We start from the raw sequence: 21,086 nt of genomic DNA, 5'->3' as shown, positions 1-21,086 counted from the left end.
AGACACAAGCAAATGCAATAGGACTGTCTTCCTTTGTACTACCATCGAATGTTTTGTTTTTAATTGGATTCTTGGAAAAGAGGACAAATTGCTTAGTCAACATTCCCACTGAGAACTTTCTGTCTAGAGTTTAAGAACTCCAATCTAAGAAATGCGGGCCAGTGTATTTCTCTGTAGAAGCTTAGATAAATAAAACCTGCCACCACCGCCAATTTAACTCAGCACAGATAAGACTGGCAAAGGAGAACCTGCCTCTCAGCATTACTCTGACTGCTCAGTGTCTTACACAAAAAGCAACTGCGACAGGAACCAAAGCAGATAAGTGTCCCTCCACACTACCAGGACATAGTCCCCACATGTGAAGTGGTCCCTGTGCACAGCAGCTTGCCAGGCGGGTCTCATCCATCATTGCTAAACACACATAGTTAAGACCCAGGAACACCATATACATACATACATACATACATACGTACGTACATACATACATGCACACACACACAAACACAAGAATAACAACAACAAAAAACACCACGTTTCCATTTCCTGGAATTTCCAGCTCCATTTCCTTCCCCTTATGAGAGAAAACACGCGCTCTTTGTCTCTCTGAGCTTGGCTCACCTTACTTATTAGCATGAATTGTTCTAGGTTCATCCATTTCCCTGAAAATGACATGCTCTTATTCTTTCTAATGGATGAGTAAAATTACATTGTGTACATATATAACACATTTTATTGATCTACTCATTTGTTGTAGGGCATCTGGGAGGAATGTCTTTGGATAAACAAAGGTCTGTAACTTTAACAATATTCAATTTATCAATTATCTTCCTTTTTTGGAGGCTGTTATCTACTCTAAAATCATAAAGGTATTTTCCAGTTTTCTCCTAAGTTTTTGTTTTGTCTTTCATATTTATATTTATAGTCCAACTGGTACTGATTTTTGTATGTATGTTGTGAGCTGGGGCGGGGGGAGGGTCAAGATTCACCACTGACAGAAAAATCGAATCTTCCCTTACCATACCAAGTATTATCATAAATCAAGTAAATATGTTTAGAATTGTTTCTGGTGTCTAAATTTGGTTCCATAGACTTGCCTATCCTTTTGCCAATAGCACCTGTAATTAGCTTTAAAATAAAGTCTTTTCTCTGCTATCAAAAGCCCTCCCCAACTCTTCAAGACTGCTTTGATTTTTCTCAGTCCTTTTTATACGTCTACATGAATTTTAGAATCCATTTGTTAAACCCTCCTCCTACCATAAACACACCTTGGATTTTTATTAGGATTTCATTTAATCTATAGATCAATTTGGGGAGAAGTGATATCTTCATTAGAGCTTATTCCTCTTAAGTGTTCAGTTTTCTGTCCAGACTTGGGTTTGACATGTTATGCGTGGTGTGTTGGGAACTGGACCCAGAATCTTACACACACAAGGTATATATACAGTACCACTGAGCTAGCCCTTGTTTGATTTTTAGAAATGCTAATATAAGTAGCATATTGCCTTAAAATGTTCATTTTCTAACTATCTATACATACGTTGAGCTTGCATCAGTTCTAATAATTTGTCTACAGATTCTTTTTATTAGAGATAAGAGTCTCACAGACTTTCCTGCCTGGGCTGGCTTTGAACCACAATCATCAGATCTCAGCCTCCTGAATAGCCAGGATTACAGGCATGAACCCCTGGAACCAGCTGTCTACAGATTCTTTTAGGTTACTATAGCCTCAGGTAATATATTTAGGTTCAAAAAAAGAGACTGGCAGCTGGGTGCAGGTGACTCATGCCTGTAATGCTAGCAACTCAGGAGGCTGAGAACTGAGGATCACGGTTCAAAGCCAGCCCAGGCAGGAAAGTCTGACACCCTTATCTCCAATAAACTTCCAGCAAATTGGAAGTGGTGTTGTGGCTCAAAGTGGTAAGAATGCTAGCCTCGAGCTGAAGAGCTCAGGCCCAGAGTTTTCAAGCCCCACGACTGACTGAAGGGGTAAGGGGGGGAGGGCGGGAAGACTGCCCTGCAAATACCTTTCTGAAATATCTTTGCCAGGTTTTGGTATCAAGGTTTGTTGATCTCGGAAAACTAGTTATATTCCATAGACAAGTTGAAGCAAGGCCAGGGTTGATTTTTTAAATATCTGTAAGAACTGATCAAGTCACCTAGGCCTATATTTCTCTGGAGAAAACTGAAATAATGGATTTAATCTATTCATCAGATTAAAACAGGATCCAGATATTTTTCATGTACCAATCTTGGTGAAATACTCTAACCATTTGTCCATTTCATCTAGAAGTTCAAATTTGTCTGCATAAGTTTTTTTTTTTTTTTAACTTTTTAATATCTACAGAATCTACAGAGATGTTCCCTGGCTGGATATGGTGGCGTGTCTACATTCCCAGCCTCTGAGTAGGCTGAGGCAGGAGGCGACAGTACTAGTGCCCAGACTGGGTTCCCTGAGACCCTGTCTCATAAAATCAAATTTTGGCTTTCATATTAATTTCTACTTACTTCACTTCTTCTAGTTATTGTGAATTTAGTTCACTATTCTTTTCCTAACTTGAGGAAAATATTTAATGACTTTTTTTTTGCTAGTCCTGGGGTTTGAACTCAGGACCTACAGCTGTCCCTGAGCTGCTGTTGCTCAAGGCTAGTGCTCTACCACTTCAGCCATGGCTCCACTTCTGGTTTTGTTTTGGGTTTTTTTGGTGGTTTATTGGAGATCAGAGTCTCAGAGTCTTTCCTGCCTGGAGTAGCTTTGAACCATGATCCTCAGATCTCAGTTTCCTATTAGCTAGGATTACAGACCTTAGCCACAGTGCCTGGCTAGATGACTGATATTTTGACTTCTTTCTAATATATGTGCTTAAGGTTGTAAATGTCCCACTAACAGCAGTGATGCTGTATTTCCACTATCATACAAATATGCAATTCTCCTAATTTTCTCTCTCATCCGCTGATATGTACATTAGACTTTTTCACTATTTTTCCCTATGTCTTTGGATGAGTTTAGCACTGCTGCTTTAATAAATTAAGACAACTGTCTTAAAGCAACACATGTCCATTTTCTTCTTCTTCTGGATTGTGAGCAGCAAATGTCTTGAGGGGGATTAAGTTCAGAAAAGTGATTTTGGATGTTGTCTTTCTCTCTGAGCATTTGGCCTCTTAGGTTCTTACTAACTTTACACTTCAGCTCTTATCTGCTCATCTCCCTGAGACCAACTTTGACAAGTCACTTAATCTAGATATGCAGACTTTCTGACTTTTGGTTTTCTCTTATGTGAAGTGAAAAATAATAGTCTTAGGTTCCTGTGAGGATGTGAAGATTAAGTGAGATATGTCTGATAAAGATTAAATGAGATATGCTCCCTTAAAATGTCTGATAACAAAACCAACCAGCTGAGGGCTCGCAAGGAGCTGGGTACTCCAGAGTGGTTTGGGAATTGAGTACAGACACAGTACCACCTATTTCCTTTCCAAGATCACATACCAGTAACTGATGTTGCTAGGATTTGACTCTATAGCCTTCACTTGGTTTTGGGTGCTAATTCTTGGCTCGAACTCAGGGCCTGGGCACTGTCATGAGCTTTTGTGCTCAAGTATAGTATTCTACCACGTGCGCCACACGTCTGCTACTGCCTTTATTTCTTTTTAGAGTGTCACAGACTCTCCTGCCCAGGCTGGTTTTGAAACTTGATCCTCAGATCTTAGCCTCAAGAGCAGCTGGGATTACAGGTGTGAGCTACCATGCCCAGCTTAAAGCACTTTCTTTTCTTTTCTTCTTTTTTTTTTTCTGAAGAAGGCGATTCTGGGTTATGAGCTCTGAGCTCAGGGCCTTGTACTTGCTAGCAGGTGCTCTACTGTGTGAGCCCCAACATTCAGCCTTGTTCTTGCTTTTAGTTATTTTTCAGGTAGAGTTTTACAATTTTGCCCAGGATTGGCTTCAGACTACAATCTTCCTAGGTAGAACACAGGTACAGTATAGGCCTATGTGTGCATACATGCATATAGGCCTGTCTCCTGTATAGCTAGGACGACAGGCAGGAACTACCTCACCTGGCTTAGTGGTTAAGACAGAATCTCACAAACATTCTGTCTGAACGACCCTTGAGCCATGATCCTTTCAATCTCTGCCTCCTGAGCAGTTGGGATTACAGGTGGGAGCCATCATGACCCATCTGTGAGGGCACTGTTTCTTAATATTGTTTCTGCAATACTGTTCTGATACTGTTCGTGATACCAGTGAATGCTTATTATATAGAAAACACAAATGCTTCAGAAATATATACTAAACCAGCAGTTTTTCTAGTTTTCTATTTTTCTTATTTTCATTTCTGCAAAAAGTCTGATAATATCTTCGATGTTTTTTTTTTTTTTAAAGCCAGTATGAAAAATGAGAAGGTAGGTAAATGCTTTGTTTAACCACTCCACTGTTGAATAGTTCGGTTTTATTTTTAGACACTATAGATGTCAGTGCTATTAACAAATCCTGCAAAAGTGGAATTCCTGCTTCAAGAGTGTGAAAATTTTGGCACTGACTGCTGATACACAAGCTGTATACCACCAACAAAAATGAAGAGGGAAAAGAGATTAAAGTTACTGAGGGAGGAATGATGGGCACATGGACATGGGAAAGAAAAGGCAGAAGTGAACTTTGCGACAGGAAAGGAAAAAAAAGTGGAGTTGTTGATACAAATTCTTGTAAAACAGGGGCGTTATTTCTTCTTAAAAGGAGGGAGATCTGGCTTTGTTGAAAATTCAAGTGCTTAAATACAAACCACACATGTCTACTTCAACATCTTTCCAGGAATCTATTTCCATGACCTGCTTCTCTCTACCCCTAACCACGCAGTCTTGGACACAGATAAAATATTACTTTGGTGTATGTTACAAATCTGTCTGGTATGTCAGGTTCAACCTGATCTTCAGTATCACCTGTCATTCTAACCTATTACTAGCCATTCAGTGATGTGGTATGTGGACCTTTATTACTGTTTTAAGACACACACAGAGATACGATCTTTTTAAAGCATGACACATGAATCAATCACAAAATACCAACCTAAGCTACTACTTTCATGAACAATAAAATCTAGTCATAAAGTTAAATAAGTAGCGTGTAATGGTGAGCCCTGCCTACCTGTTTACAAACTGAGCTTCAATTTTTACCTAACTAAAGTCAGGATTCAAATATGATGTTGGTTTATAATCCTGATTTTGGGGGGACGGGGTAATGGAGGGGGTGCTGGCTCTTTTACTCATAGCTGGTGCTCGACCATTTGAGCTATGCCTCCAGTCCAGTGTAAGTTTGTTTAGAAAGAATCTGATACTTTCAGTTTTTGAACGTTAGTCTTGCTCTGCTTGGGGAAGGGTATGTTCTGCTCTGGTGGCTGCGTGAGCACCGCGGTGTACATTTACACCAACCTGGGGATGTGGCCTATCATGCCCCATGCTGCGTGTAGGAACGGCAGAGACCATTCTTTAATGTGGTCCTTGGTGGATTGAGATGCTGCTTCCCTGTCCATGATGTTGCAATCCATGACAGTCTTGTCAGCAATAGCTTGTTTTGAATCTAGTGAGGATAGATTTGCAACTACTATTTTATTTTATTCTTATTTTCGTCGGCCATGGGGCTTGAACTCTGGGCCTGGGAGCTGTCCCACAGCTCTTCAGCTCAAGGCTAGCACTCTACCACTTGAGCTACAGCACAACTTCCTTCTGGTTTTCTGGTGGTTTATTGGAGATAAGAGTTTCATGGACTTTCCTGCCTGGGCTGGCTTTGAACCACGATCCTCAGATCTCAGCTTCCTGAACAGCGAGGATTACAGGCATAAGCCATCTGCACCTGGCTTGCAACTACTATTTTAAAATAGTAGTGACTTTATGGGACTTTAAGGCCAAGTTGATCTTTCTATGTCACACAAATCTCACTGTTTATACCCCAAAGCAGCTGTCTTTCCACCCCTATTTTCCTTCCTCATTCCCCTTTCCTCCCTTGGTGGGTGGGGCAGTGTGGGCCAAGTCCTCCGGGAAAAACAAAATACTTAGAAAATGAGTGCTTATAGCTACCAAGTCCTTCCTCTGTAAGTACTACGGCCCCAAACGTACCTGCCAGAGGCTCCATTATGCACAGAGTAAGTCAGCACCTACAACTGAGGCTTCATTTGAGATCCTCTTTCTCCTTTCTATCAAACTTTGGTAAATTCCAATGCTGACACCACTGGCCTCTAACATTTGCTGCTTAATAGACTGAGAAAGTTCACTAACTTCTCTAAGCCTCAATTTTCCCAAGTACAAAATGCTGAATTATCAAAATTAATGTAACCCATGAGGTCTAGGCATGGTGGCTCACACCTGTAATCCTAGCTACTTGGGAAGTGGAGACCACGAGGATCAAAGTGTGCTGGCATGGGCAAAACTTTGGGAGATTTTATCTTAAAAAAAAAAAAAAAAGCTGGGCATGGTGTGTGTCTATCATCCCAGGGGCACAGAAAGCCTCAAAAGGGGGATCTTAGTCCATGCCAGCCCCAATATAAATCATAAACGCTGGCAGAAAATTAACAGGTGTTAAAAAAGGATAAAGGAATGGCTCAAGTGGTAGAGAGCATTCCTAGCAAAGGCAAGGGTCTAGGTTCAAACCCCAGCCTTACCAAGGGGGGAAAAGATAACATGCAAAAGCTTGGTGTGCTGGCATATGCTTGTAATCTCAGCACACAGAAGGCTGAGGCAGGAGAATTGAGTATGAAGTTAGACTGGGCTGTATATGACAGACCTTGTTTCAAAAACAGAAGCCAAGACTGGGGCTTTACCTCAGTTGTAGTACGCTGGCCTACACCTGCAAGGCCCTCAGTTCCCATCCTCAAACTGAAAGGGGGAAAAATTGCTAGTATCATAAAAAATTATTACAATCTTTCAGGGAACCATAAGTATTGCATTGAGAACTAAGACATGCTCATACTCTTAGAATCTAAGAAAATAATTCAGATAGTTTTATTTAATAGTGCCTGACACATAAAAGGTACTAAAACATGTCTCCAAATGAATACCTTTATTTGTACTGACTTTCCCAAGTCACTGTCCTCAGTTCCTGCCCATTAAGATTTTTCTACTTCAATCATCTGGGGGATAGTTTTAGAATCAAAGGCTAACATCCCTGTCTACTGTTCTCCCACTTTCTCCAGGAACTTCATGTTGATTGCTTAACTTCTGGTGCAACCACCATCTCAATGACTGTCACAGAGAAACTGAACTGCACCTTAGCAAGCCCAGCTACCCAGGGGATGAAGACAGGAAGATCATCAGTTCAAGGCCAATCTGGGCAAGACCCTATCTCAAAACACACCACTACCAACCACCACCAACCATCACCACCATCACCCCAACCCTCCCTGCCAACCAAAATAATTACAAAAGGGCTGAAGGGATGGCTTAAGTGGTAGAGAGCTTGCTTAGCAGCATGAAGCCATGGGTTTACTCCCCAGTACAAAAAACAAACACAAACAAAAAAGCCCAAACCAAAAACCAAATGGCCTACCTATCACAGCCTTGACCTAATTAGAAGAAATGGAAAACTTTCTTTCAGATCCTAAGGTGTCTTTGTCTATTGTTAACCCCACCACCATCTAACCTGCTACATTAAGAAAAAGGACAACCAATGTTCTTCTCACTTCCATCCTCACCTGCTCCTTCCCACGTCTCTAGTCCCAGGCCACGCCATTTCCACTTCCCTGTGGGAACTGAGGAATTCCATTTCCTTGTGTGCAAGGCTTAAAGCAAACTCATGGGCAAATCCCAATGACCAGCCTGCCTGAAGCAAGACTGTGGCTTAAATAATACCATTTATTAAGCTTCCAGCACCAGGAGATTGTGCCAGGTGATTTACATGTATTTTTCCTTTTCCCCATCAAACAACTCCATTTAGACTCAGGCAAACTAATTGCTCAAGGTTATCAACCTAATAAAATATAAATATAGTTTTAAATTTGGCCCGTCTTCCCTGCCTCACTCTGTTCACACTTATTTGTTCAGACAGTACAAAGGAACTAAATGATAGGATCATGCTGTATGCTTCAATTAAATAAAACATTCACAAGATCAAGAGAGCTCAAATGTAGGACTGCATCCTGAAAAGTGATGAAAAAGTAGACATTATTTTGGAATACCAAGGTAGTGGTGGTGATGGGAAAACCTAGTTTGGAAACAAAAAAAGTAAACTCCAAGAGGATTCAGGCATTTTGTATTTGAAGTCCTCAGAACATCGACAGGTGCTGAACTTCTGTTGAAATAATGAAGTCTTAGAAGAACACTACCTCTTTTTTTTTATGGTTTTGGCCTGTACTGGTATTTGAACTTAAGCTTCATGCCTACCTGCTTGGCTTGTTTGCTCACTTGGCTGGTGCTCTACCACTTGAGCCACACCTCCAGCCTGGCTTTTTGTTGATTCTTTTGAAGATGGAGTAGAGTGGATTTCTCTGCCCAGGCTGGCTTCAAATCAGATCTCAGTCTCTTGAATATTTAGACTTTTTTTTCCCCACCTTAAATGTGACATCCTTCTATTATAAAATGCAAAGAACATGCAACAAAAGGCATTAAAAAAAACAACAAAACACACCATCTTGGAAGATAGCTTCTTCAGAGCAGCACTTTAAAAGGAGAAGAGGCTCCACAGACTACTCTTCTTTATTTGTCACAAGCTTTTCTAATATTTCTTCTTTGATGGAGCCAATGAATAACTGTCACTTATCACAAGACATCTTCTTCCAGATATTTACTTTATATATTGCTTCCTTCTCTACAGACAGTTCTTCAAGCTTCTCGAGTCTTTCAGCTGCAGCAATTTTTCTTATTTCTATTATACTACATGTCTTCCATGGAGAATCTGGAGGGCCAAGTTAATAAACTCCTTTGCTTTCCAAAGACAGATTCCAAAAGACAATACTACTGAATCTCAGTGTGTGTTTGTATATGACTATAAATATAAATAAATATATTTATGTGTCAGTCCTGGGACTTGAACTCAGGACCTGGGCACTGCCCCTGAGTTTCTTTTGCTCAAGGCTGGCACTCTACCAATTGAGCCACAGCACCACTTCAGGCTTTTTCTGTGTATGTAGTACTGAGGAATTGAACCTAGGGCTTCATGCATGCTAGGCAAGCACTCTGCCACTAAGCCACATTCCCAGCCCACTTCTGGCTTTTTGGTGGTTCATTGGAGATAAGAATCTCATGGACTTTCCTTCTTGTGTTGGCTTTGAACCACGATCCTCAGATCTCAGCCTCCCAAGTAGCTAGGATTACAGGAGTAAGCCATGAGTACCTGGCTTCAGCCAGTATTTTGAAAGTATTTTCTTTTTCTAATTCAGTCCTACAATTTTTCCATACTTCAGCAATTCCTAATACTTTAATTCCTAATACTAATAGTTTAATTTTTGCAGGGTGATCCCATCATTTTGTATAAGACAGTTATATAAAGATACTGGCACACTTTTTTTTTTTTTGGTCGGTCATGGGGCTTGAACTCTGGGCTTGGGCACTGTCCTTGCGCTCTTCAGCTCAAGGTGAGTGCTCTACCACTTAAGCCACAGCACTACTTCTGGTTTTCTAGTGGTTTATTGGACATAAGAGTCTCACGGACTTTGCTGCCCGGGCTGGCTTTGAACTGTGATCCTCAGATCTCAGCCTCCTGAGTAGCTAGGATTACAGGCGTGAGCCACCAGTGTCTGGCTCTGGCACACTTTCTTTTGAGGCTATTAGTAACTACTTAAGATGGTGTACATGGCCCTCCTCTTCTATTAAGAACACAGGCTCATTTAGTCTTGTCTTTTTTTTTTTTTTGGGTCCGGTCGTGGGGCCTGAACTCTGGGCCTGGGCGCTGTCCCTCAGCTCTTCAGCTCAAGGCTAGCGCTTCCGGCTTTTTTCTTTTTGCTTATGTAGTGCTGAGGAATCGAACCCAGGGCCTCATGCATGCAAGGCAAGCGCTCTACCACCGAGCCACCTTCCCAGCCCCTAGTCTTGTCTTTTTTAGTCAGCTTATGGTAGCAATTCTGCAGTCTTTCAAAAGATAATTGATTTTAGAGTCTCAGACTGATTACATACTGTACTGTTGTGTTGGAGATGAACCCCAACGCTTCCATGCAAGGTTAAGTGTCCTCTTGCCCTCTCTGATGTTTATTTCTGCAATGCTAAGAATTGAACTAAAGACTTCATGCATGCTAGGCAAATGCTTCTACCCCTGAGCTACATTCCAGCTGGAGATGTCAAGTTAAAACCAAAACAAAATAGTTTAAAATATTCCTATGATGACTTCTAGTTTCTAGAACATTTTGCAAATAACTAAACCAAACAGCTTTTTAAAAGAACTAGAATGAATTGCAAACTCATCCCAAAGGAAGATATACACAAGCCTTAAGTTCTTGAAGAAAGTGTAGGCTCACTTGAAGATATCCTAAAATTAATGAATCTGTTGAGGATTCCATAATGTAAGCTCCAAAAGATTGATTCCTTCTTTATCCATACACCTGGATAACTCTTCAACAGAGGCCAAGAAATTGAAGTTGAGAGTATTTACTGCCATCTCAGATGACAGCTTCATACACGCACACACACAAATATGGGAAAGCAGCTGTTATTCATTTTTGTAAGGTTCACCCTGGGAAGGCGAGGCAGGTTCCTCCCTCCTCTTGGCTAAGTCTCTGCCCAGTACCTGTGTCACCTAGGTAACTGGCACACCTGGAAGTCACATCCCCAGCTGCTCCCCCCCCTGCTTCCCATCAGACCAGGCTCTGAGGTCATATCTGCATCCAGTGTGGCCACACCTTCCCCCACCTGGCTGCACCTTCTCCTCTCCCCTTCTCTACTTAAACCCAGGTCAGACCTCAGCCGCCCATTTCTTTGGCCATGTGGTCTCCACCTTGCATGGCAGGGGCAGGCAGTTCAGTAACATAAACTCCTTTTCCTGCCTGAAAGCTCGTGGTGTTCTCTTTACCAGCTACCTAATTAAACCTACATATTTAAATACGTAACAGTTTTGTCATTTGTTAATAATATTTCCCTTTCCTTAAAATATGGACTGAGCTCATGAGCTTTGCTCCATGCTTGAAAACCATAGAGGGCTGGGAATGTAGAGTGCTTGCCTCACATGCATGAAACCCTGGGTTTGATTCTTCAGCATCACATACACAGCAAAAGCCAGAAGTGGTGCTGTGGCTCATGTGGTACAATGCTAGCCTTGAGCAAAAGAAGCTCAGGGACAGTGCCCAGGCCCTGAGTTCAAGCCCCAGCACTGGCAGAAAACAAAAATAAAACACAAAGAAAGCTGGATGTTAAGTAACTCACACTTGTAATTCTAGCTACTCAGGAGGCTGAGATTGGAGGACTCTGGTTTGAAGCTAACCAGGGCAGGAAAGTCCATGAAAGTCTTGTCTCCAATTAATCAGCAAGAAGCCAGAAGCAGAGTGGTAGATCACCAGCCTTAAGGGAAAAACTAAGGGGCAGCACCCAGGCCCTGAGTTCAAGCCCAGTACTGGTATCAAAGCAAATAAACCCATAAAGAACAGGCATCATTTTAAAATTGATGCTAAATTAAATCATAAAGACAGAAAATGGAGGAAAATACACCTTGTACAAATGGCTACAAGTGGCAGTTTTTGTTGTTGTTATTTTTAGGTCTGAGACCCAGACCCAAATTCAGTACCTGATACTAGTGCTCTACCAACTGAACCACACCTCCAAGTCAAGGCAGATTGTTTTTGCAGGTTCTGGGGCTTGAACTCAGGGCCAGGGCACTCTTCAACTTCAGCTATAGCACTACTTTTGGCTTCTTCTGAGTAGTTTATTGGAGATAAGAGTCTCATGTCCTTTCTGGTCCAGCCTGGCTTCCAACTGGGATCCTCAAACATCAGCCTCCTGAGTAGTTAGGATTATAGGTATGATGAGTCACTGGCGCCTGGCAGGACAGATTTTTTAAAAACTATAATTTTATTGTTATTACTAAAGTGTTGTACAGAAGGGACCATTTTGTAAGTGAGGTAATGAATACATTTCTTTTTCTGGACCATGTCACCCCTTCCTTCGCTTTCCCCTCTAATTCCTAACCACAAGTTACATAGGTCATTTTCCACATAGTGTAAAGTGAATAGCATGATTATATTTGTTTACTCTCTACCCTCCCTTTTTGTGCCCACCTTTCTTCCCTCTAAAAAACCAAGGCAAAAATGAACACTACCACCACTAACAACAACAAAAAAAACCCCATGTTTCTGCAGCAGATTTTTTTTTTTTTTTTTTTTTTTTTTTTTTTTAAGGCTGAGGAAGTGTCATGAGGCACAGGGCAAAACCTGTAGCCCCAAGACAAAATGTCGATGTAAGATACCAGTGATATTAAAAATAGCACCAGAATGAATGATTGCAGTAAGATGCTTTCCCTTTGCCAAGATGAAAACGTTCGGGTCATGTCTGTAACTATTCAGTCTTCTAATAAACCATCTCCTTACAGAGTTCCAGTTGCATGTCAAGGCAGAGAACATTCTAGCTCATTCAATCCAGGATGAACTTGAGCTGGGGAGCGAAGGTGTGTTTTTCACCTCCAGTCACACTACAAAATCCGTAGTCTTCAGAGTTTTGAACAGGAGATTCAAGTTATTTGGAGAAAGCATTAGGAAAATCTTGTTGGGGATGGGCGGTGGGGAGACAATTTTCCCGTCTTACACGTGGAAGCAAAAACACCCAAGTTCACGTGTGTGTGTGTGTGTGTGTGTGTGTGTGTGTGTGTGTGTGGAGTGATCAGCACAAACTTGGGTGAATTAACTTTTGATATTAAACACGCACACACACCCCTCCCTTTCCCGCCCTCTTCCCCAAAACCCACCTTACCAAGCAGAGGAAACGGGAGCAGGTCACCCCCAAGCCATCACCTTCCCCTTCCACACACAACAGTCCCCCCCACCTCCTGCCCCGGCACAGGAAGTGAGTTATGCCCCCCCTCCTCCACAGTGACGGCGTCCCCTCCCCTCCCCCCGCCGGAAGTGAAGCGCCCCCATTCAAGCTGGGCCGCAAGCCCCCCCCCCCCCCCAGCCAGTAACAACGGCAAAAGGGGGGAAGTTCAAAGGGACGGGCTGTGGGAGGGCGGCCCGCCGGCGCGCCCCCGGCACCCCCCCCCCGGGGCCGCCTGGCTTCACTCACCTGCCGACGGCAGGGCCAGGCCGGCGGGGCCCGAGGCCTGGCGAGACCCCGGCTCCGAGCACGCTGCCCGCGGCCCCTCTCGGTCGTCGTCCTTCGGTGCGCTCCGTGCTCTCACGGCTTGGCCGAAATTCCTCCGCAGCACTTTGATTTCAGATCATCTTTTCCTTCTTCTTCCTTATCTAATGGTCTTAAATCACCTCCGGTTAGAAGCAGCTTCTTTTTATAGTGGTAATATTTGGAAATTCTTCCGGGGAGGAGAAAAAAATGAAATATTATCCCTCCCGCTCCCTTCAGGAAAGGGGGGGGGGGAGAAAGAAAGAAAGAAAAGAAAAAAAAAGGGGATTATTTTGTCCCACCACGGCGAAGGAGTACGTGATTACGCAAGGTGAGACTCATTTTCGCGGAGGCTCCTGGGAGATGTAGTTTTTTTCCCTAAAGCAACTCCCCCCCCCCCTCCCCGCAGATAGTGGGATTTTAATTGGTAATTACGATTTATTGACTTCCGTGAAAACACGTGTTCTGTACTCGCCAGCCGGCTGACACACAGGGATCTGGCTCCGAGCAGGGGGAGAGCTCGGTTGCCCGTTTCCTCTAAGCGCCTAACTAATTGAACCTGAATTTCCCCTCCACGCGGGCCCAAGGTCCCATTCGCCCCGCCCTCTTGCTTTGGCCCCACCCACCCAACCAATCAGACGCCGTATAGGTTGGGTTTTCGGAAGAGTGACACGCAGAAAGGCGGGTTTTGGAGGAGATTCCTCACAGGGCTGAGAGCAGAGTCGGAGGCGCGTGCGCGCGCGCGCTCGCTCCCTCCCTCCCTCCCTCCAGACACGCCGCGGGCGCCGGGCGCGGGGCGCGAGGCGCAGGAGCGCGCGCGGAGGGGCGGCGCGCGGGCTGGGCGGAGCGGGCCGGCTGGTGGGCCGGGCGGACGGGCGGGGAAGGCGAGCGGCCGGGCGCGCGCGGTGGACTCGGCGGCCGCCAGTAGTTAGTTAGTTGTTAGTCAGTGTCAGTTGCTCGGCGGCGGCGGCGGCGGTCACCAGGAAGGGGACGGGGACGGGCGGCGGCGGAGATCCCCGCGGTGGTGTGCGCACCCCTCAGGTAACGGGGGGCCGGGAGGGTGGGGGCGCAGGGCCGCCCGCGTCCCCTCAGGTCCCCGTCTTCCTCCGGGCGCCGGCCGGCGGGGGAGGACGCCGACGCGGGCCGGGCGGCGCCGCCGGGGGGCCCGGGGTGGCCGGCGCGCGCGCTCGGGGTTCTCCCCCTGGGTCCCACCCCGCGCCCCGCCGGCGCCGCGCGCCCCCCGCCGTCGGCCGGCCCAGCCCCCCTCGCCCTCCGCCGGGCCGTGGCCCTGAGAGCGCGGCGCCCCCCAGAGGAGGCAAAAGTTGAGGACGGCTCCGGCCGCATCTACACCCCCGGACACCCCACATCTGTCCCCCGCACACCCCCAAATCAGGGGGCAGCCTCGCCTGCAAGCCCGGGGCACGAACGGAGCCTGGAGCTCTCACGCCTGCTCTCTTCCCCTCCGTGGCTGGGGGACCCCCCCCCCCCCACTTCCCGTCCACGCGGAGCGTGAGTCTTGGGGTTTAAACAGTTTCTTCTCTGACCCCGTTGACTCACGGATTCCTCAACTTTTCTTTTCCTCCCGAGGGGAGGACTTGGTGTCTGAACCATGTCCTCCCCCCCCCCCCCAATCTTCCCCCCTTCCCCTTCCCCATCTTCTGCCCCGTCCCTCCGAGAGTTTGATTTGGTCCCTAGGCTACATTAAAGATTGCTGAGAACAAACATACCAGGGTGCTTCTGCACATCCGTTTTCTTTTTAAGATCCAAGTGTAGGAATCAGAGCTGTGGAATGGAGTTATTGGATGGCTGGCGTGGAAGGGTAGTGATGAGTTAGAGGAAAACTATGATTTCATCCTTATTGGCCCTTACTATAGAAAACCTAGCACTCCCCCCCCCCCCCCTTCTTCTGCCTGTCTTGAATGTGGTAGGACTCCACGTTCAATTAGATACTTGGAGACTTACATAAAAGGCTATTTTTAGGTCATTGGATGATAATATATGAACAGCTTTTCACCTGAATTGGAACTGCTTCAGAGATTCAGTTTAGGGATTTACCTGCTGATTTTTATTATTTACTTATTTGCTTATTTATTTATTTGGGTTCATCCAGTGCTCTTTTTTTTTTTTCTTTTGCCGAGGCCATGTAGTAATGTGTATAGTTAGAGAGAATATTGCTCTCTGCAATGTGAAAGTGAAAAAAAAAAAAACCCAACGGAATTATCCACACGGGTAAAACTTTCCATGAGCAATCTTGGATACTTAACTCAGTGATGGCTTCTTTTGTAATCTCAGAACATTTTAGATTTTGCCCAATTCACTGACCACCCTGATTGCATTCTGAATTGCCTAAACATTTCTTTCTTTTGGTGGCTCATTTAGCAAATTAGAATAGCAGGTAAGGTGCCTTTTTTTTTGCTTCAGAGTCTGAGTCAGTTGCTTTCAGCACCAAAATGACCAGTTAACAACAAAAGCAGAAATTCATTCCATGGCTCTGTGACCAACTCTCCAAGTATGTAAAAAAACAAACATCCCCTGCCCATAGATGTCAGAGGGCAGGAGGAGAAAATATTTTATCATGTCTTTATTTTGGAGACTAACATGATTATATTATGTGGGAAAAAATGTCAAATGATTTTTTTTCGAAAGCTTTTTGACATGTGGTTATCCTTTCCACCACCCCCTATTTAGGGGCTGACATTTATCTTTGGCTGTTTTCCAGGGTTGGAAGAGAAGTGTTGTACTGAAAGGAAAAGATAAGATTGCTTTGAACTATTATGATACGAGTGATATGCAGAGAAACTTCCACAATAATGTTTGTACCCCATTAACATTCTGTCAGAATTCATTTTTAAAAAGTCTTATCCTGAGGCCCGTAAAGAAATAATGTCACTTCATAACTGTTACCCTGACAATCACATTAAAAAATGTTCCTGAAATGCATTCTGTGTGTACTCATATAAACATTTATCTTTGTACATTTATGGTAATGTAAATATTTAACTCTGAAAGCTTAAAAACTTTTATTTGCCTATTTGCATACATGCTTCCCAGCATCTCGCTGTGCCAGCCATATTTGCCAAATGAGCATCAGCCATAAATTCATGCTTTGGCACATTTCATATAATAAGTCTTCTAAATTGCTCCATGGTGAAGCATCATGAGATTAGTATTTGGTTCATGAGAGAGATTTGTTGTTGTGGGCTGCAGTGATGCGCAGTTGAACTGGAACAGGTGCTGCTGGGCTCTAGTTGTTCTTCTTGAAAATCTGCCACACCATACATTTGTTGTTTCATCAATTTAGGGGGCTTATTGTGGCCCCTGACATGCCAACTATGACCCCTGGCATGCCCATCTCACTATTGCCAATTGCTGTTTTCTGTAAGAGGCAGGCATGTGTCTGTCTCTCTCTGTCTCTGTGTGCCTCTGTCTCTCTGTATCTGTGTCTGTGAGAGCGCATGAGCTTGATTTTCTAACTTGCCAATCTCTTTACGTGAGTCTACTTCCCCATTCGTCTTTCATCATCAGAGCTCCTGGTTAAGTTCTGGTTGATTTTCTTTGGAGAACTAGAAGTTCTAACTTCCACATATGTTTGGCAAACCACAAATGTTTGGGTGCATTTTAAGCTGTAGACACGCTAGTAGGATTTAAGTGTATGTAGAATGTATTTCTTTTTGCAAGAGGTTTAGGAAGAGAAGATGGCTGGTCATCATAATTACTATAGTATAACGGATGACAGGTGTGCACACAGGTGCCTATAAATGAGGCACAAGGGGGGGGGTGTAGTTGACTCAGACTAGGATACTTTTTTTTTTTTTTGGCTGGTCCTGGGGCTTGAACTCAGGGCCTGGGTGCTGTCACTGAACTTCTTTTGCTCAAGGCTAGCGCTCTACCACTTGAGCCAGAGAGCCACTTCCAGCCTTTTTGTTTACTACTGAGGAATCGAACCCAAGGTTTCATGCATGCTAGGCAAGCACTCTATCACTAAGCCACATTCCCAGCCCAGACTAGGATTCTTGGTGGTGGGAATGTTCTAGAATAGGTCATCTAAGTTAAGAAAGAGTCTAATAGCTGGACACTGGTGGCTCATGCCTGTAATCCTATTTACTCTGGAGGCTGAAATCTGAGGATCACAGTTAGAAGTCAACCCAGGCAGAAAAGTCCTCCAGAGAGTCTTAGCTCCAGTTTAACCACTCAAAAACTGCAAGTGAGCTGGGCACCAAGTGGCTCATGCCTGTAATCCTAGCTACTCAGGAAGCTGAGGTCTGAAGATTGTGGTTCAAAGCCAGTCTGGGCAGGAAAGTCCATGAGACATTTACCTCCAATTAACTACCAGAAAACGAAGTGGCACTGTGGCTCAAGTGGTAGAGCGCTAGCCTTGAGCTGAAGTGCTGAGGGACAGAGCCGAGGCCGAGAGTTCAAGCCCTACAACTGACAAAACAAAGCAAAACAAAAACTGGAAGTGGTGTTGTAGCTTAAATGGTAGAGCACTAGCCGTGAGCAAAAAGAGGCTCAGGACAACACCCAGGTCCTGAGTCCAAAAACCACACACACAACACAAATACATAAGCTAACTAGGTTCAGAAAGAGGGATATTAGTGCTGTCATCTTGAAATACAAACCACAGTTTTAAGCTGCACAAATAATTTAAACTTTTCTACTAACCATCTTTTAAAAAGTGAAATGTGGGGCTGGGAAGGTAGATCAGTTGTAGAGTGCTTGCCTTGCATGCATGAGGCCCTGGGTTCCATTCCTCAGCACCACAGAAATAGAAAAAGCCGGAAGTGGGGCTGTGGCTCAAGAGGTAGAGAACCAGCCTTGAGCTGAAGAGCTGAGGGACAGCGCCCAGGCTGAGTTCAGACCCCACAACTGACAAAATAAAAAAAAAGAAAGAAAAAAAATGTATAATTCAACCCTATATATCTAAAACAGTAGAATCTCAACATGGAATTATTTTGCAGAGCCATTTGACATTTTCCCTTTCATACTCAGGTTTTAGGCTCTGGTGTGTATTTTATATGTATAGCATATTTCAGCTTCAACTAGTTACATTCAGTAGTCATGTGGGGACAGCTGAGTTTTTAGATGAAGGGTCGATGTATTAAGCCACATCATGGATTGTGAACCAAGCTTGGGAACCTGAATTTCATTCCGAAGAGTGGAGATTTACTTTTCAAAAAAGGTCATGCTGTGAATGGAATCAGATTTATGTTTTAGACCTATGATTTGGGCAAGAAAGTGAAGGCTGAATTAGGGGCAAAATTAGAAGCAGCACCAGTTAGAAATCTATTCCTGGTGAGAAATGATGAGGGAAGTAGAGGAAGGGGGTGGATGTACAAGGGATCTAGGAAGAATTACCAGCAGGATAGGATAAATAATAAGATTACAGAATTGAGAAAGATACATACGATTTTAGGATAATTCTCACATTCAAGTGGTGAATTGGGGCCAGTAGGGAAAGGACTCACAGTCTGTGGCAGACAGCACTGGTAAAAAAAAGGGAACTTTGAGACATTGGTCTGGGAAGCTAAGGGAGGAGGAGAATAATATTCCAAGGTCTAGAAGTGGTCCACAGGCTAAAAAGACCAGTAAGATAAGGACTGAATAAAGTCTCTCAGACTTGATGACTAAGATGTCTTCTTGGAACTTGAGCAGCAGTAGTTAGCTACATTGTAATGAATTGAGCCTGGGTGGATGTGGGCTAATGTAGCTAATTGAGACTGGGTGCTACAAAGGGCTCTGAAGGAAATGAGAGAGGGGGCATCAGGGATGTGCATGCTTGCCTTTTTCTCCCCTTCCCTTCTTTTCCCTCTCCTTGCCTCTTTTTTCTTATTTTTTTTTCTTTCTTGTAAATTTAGAGGGTCTTGGACAGGATTATATGAGACTACTAAGAACCAATGGAGAGGAGAAATTAACAAGATGCAGGGAAGGGGATAGATTGAGACTGAGGCAGCCCTGTAGCAGAGGGGAGGAGATCTGAGGCAGCAGCAGAAAAAAATTGCCCTTGAGTGGTAGAACTACTATTAACGTTTCAGGGAGCAAAAAAGAAGACAGTAAAGATGGATGGCAGTGTAAATAGTTTGAAACTGACAGAGATGGGAAAGAGTTAATGATGCATCCTCTGTTATTTTTGATCACTTGCTAAGGATGATGGGAAACTGGTCAACTTGAGATTCTTGAAGAGTATGTGAATTTGTAACCCCTTCCACCCTGGCATGGGGGGAGGTGGGGAGGGAAGGCAGACACTTACATGCCTGAGGAACAAACGCAGTATTGAAGAATTATTGGCGGTTGTGGACTGGCATGTAGTGGTACCACTCAGCATGGTTGTGTGATTTTTCTCCAGCAGTAATCAGTTTCAGTATATCAGAAGACGCTATTTAATACTCACAAGAGCCAGCCCTTTCTTTTTTGTTACACTGCTTCTTTATAAGATGAACAGCTGGGGTTTAAACCTCCGTGGTCAGTCCCAGGGTCCCACACAGAGTAGTGTGGGACTACTCTCCACTGGCTGATTGGCAGACCTCTGCTAGAGGTACTCTGAGGACAGGTATGGGTGAGGAATTAATGATATGGAAGATTGAGAATCTAATGAAGAATGGGGAGGTATTTCACATAAGGCGGAAGGTGTGGTTTGACTAGGGGAAAATGAAGGACATAAAAGGCTAGAGGCTGGGGAGCAGCTGAAGAGCCAGTGATATATCCTGAGTGCCAGTTACCTGTTGTACACTTTGTATCTCTATTTATGTATTTAGTGTGGGTACTGGGGCTTTCATACAGGACCTGGGTGCTGTCCCTTAGCTTTATTCATGCAAAGCCAGTGCTCTACTACTTGAGCCACACCTCTGCTTCTGGAGATAGGTTTGAGTCTTTCTCAGGCTGGCTTTAAACCAGGATCCTCAGATTTCAGCCTCCTGAGTAGCAAGGATTATATATTCCCTCCCTCCCTTCCTTTCTTTTTTTCCTTTTTCTCTTTTGGATTGTGGGGCTTGAACTCAGGGCCTGGGCACTGTCCTTGAGCCTCTTTGTGCTCAAGGCTAGTGCTCTACCACTTGAGCTACAGCATTACTTCCATTTTTTGAGTGGTTAATTGGAGATAAGAGGGAGCTTTTTTGCTTGGGCTGGGTCTGAACCATGATCCTAAGATCTCAGCCTCTTGAGTGTCTAGAAGAGCCACTGATACCTGGCTCCATTTCTTTTTACAATAAAGAAACTGTTGATTCTATATTTCTAATATTAACTCTCCAATGTGTAATTACTTCTATATGCTTTCCTTTGCATTCCTATATGCATCTCTTTTAGATGAAGAAATTGAGGATTAGAGTTTAAATAACCACCCCCACTCCCCACACACAAATGCAGAGTCAAGCGATGGAACTGGGATCCAAAGCCCCCTCTTCTCCAAACATATTTTTCTCAGATAAGGGAATAAGTTAGGAAATGTAATTTGATAGGAAGTGGTAGAAAAACACATGTAATATAGACTTTCAGAAGTGTGTCATCAGTTTAACACACATGTGCATCAAGTATGTAGTGGGTATTGTGACCCAAATACACAGGATGCATTAGTGAACCAACCAACCAAACAAAAAATCTGTTGCTATAGTATATTGGAAGGTGACAGAGAATAAAGCAAGAAAGTGGGCACTGGGATGCCTGGAGATTGCGCCTTTTCAAGAATAATAATGTCTGTGAAGGCCGCCCAGGGCACACTAAATAGAATTTTTTTTGATTTTTGTTTTTTTTTTCCCCTTCAGTCGTGGGGCTTAAACTCTGGGCCTGGGTGCTGTCCCTGAGCTCTTCAGCTCAAGGCTAGCACTCTACCACTTGAGCCACTGCGCCACTTCTGGTTTTCTGAGTGG

The 21,086-nt window shown here is 44.1% G+C and overlaps 2 protein-coding genes across 5 annotated transcripts in view; one reads left to right on the top strand and one right to left on the bottom strand.

Annotated features, from left to right (window-relative positions):
• Positions 1-13,752, bottom strand: part of Hmg20a (high mobility group 20A) — a 72,389-nt gene extending 58,637 nt beyond the window's left edge. For 2 of the 4 annotated variants that reach the window (XM_042697753.1, XM_042697757.1), the window contains exon 1: positions 13,174-13,543. The gene's annotated coding sequence lies outside the window, so the exon portion shown is untranslated. Of the gene's footprint in view, positions 1-12,864; positions 12,887-13,173; positions 13,544-13,662 lie in introns of those variants that run through there. The other 2 variants (XM_042697752.1, XM_042697755.1) reach the window with 2 other exon arrangements.
• A 375-nt stretch (positions 13,753-14,127) lies between these two features.
• Peak1 (pseudopodium enriched atypical kinase 1) overlaps positions 14,128-21,086 on the top strand; it is a 227,590-nt gene continuing 220,631 nt past the window's right edge. Inside the window, exon 1 of the mRNA XM_042697775.1 lies at positions 14,128-14,268. The gene's annotated coding sequence lies outside the window, so the exon portion shown is untranslated. The remainder of the gene's footprint in view (positions 14,269-21,086) is intronic.

Source organism: Dipodomys spectabilis, unplaced genomic scaffold (genome assembly GCF_019054845.1).
Source record: "Dipodomys spectabilis isolate Male_0828 unplaced genomic scaffold, ASM1905484v1 ptg000228l, whole genome shotgun sequence".
In the NCBI taxonomy this organism is placed as follows: domain Eukaryota; kingdom Metazoa; phylum Chordata; class Mammalia; order Rodentia; family Heteromyidae; genus Dipodomys; species Dipodomys spectabilis.
Note: the sequence above shows the minus strand (reverse complement) of the source record. Positions and strands in the feature narration are given on the sequence as shown.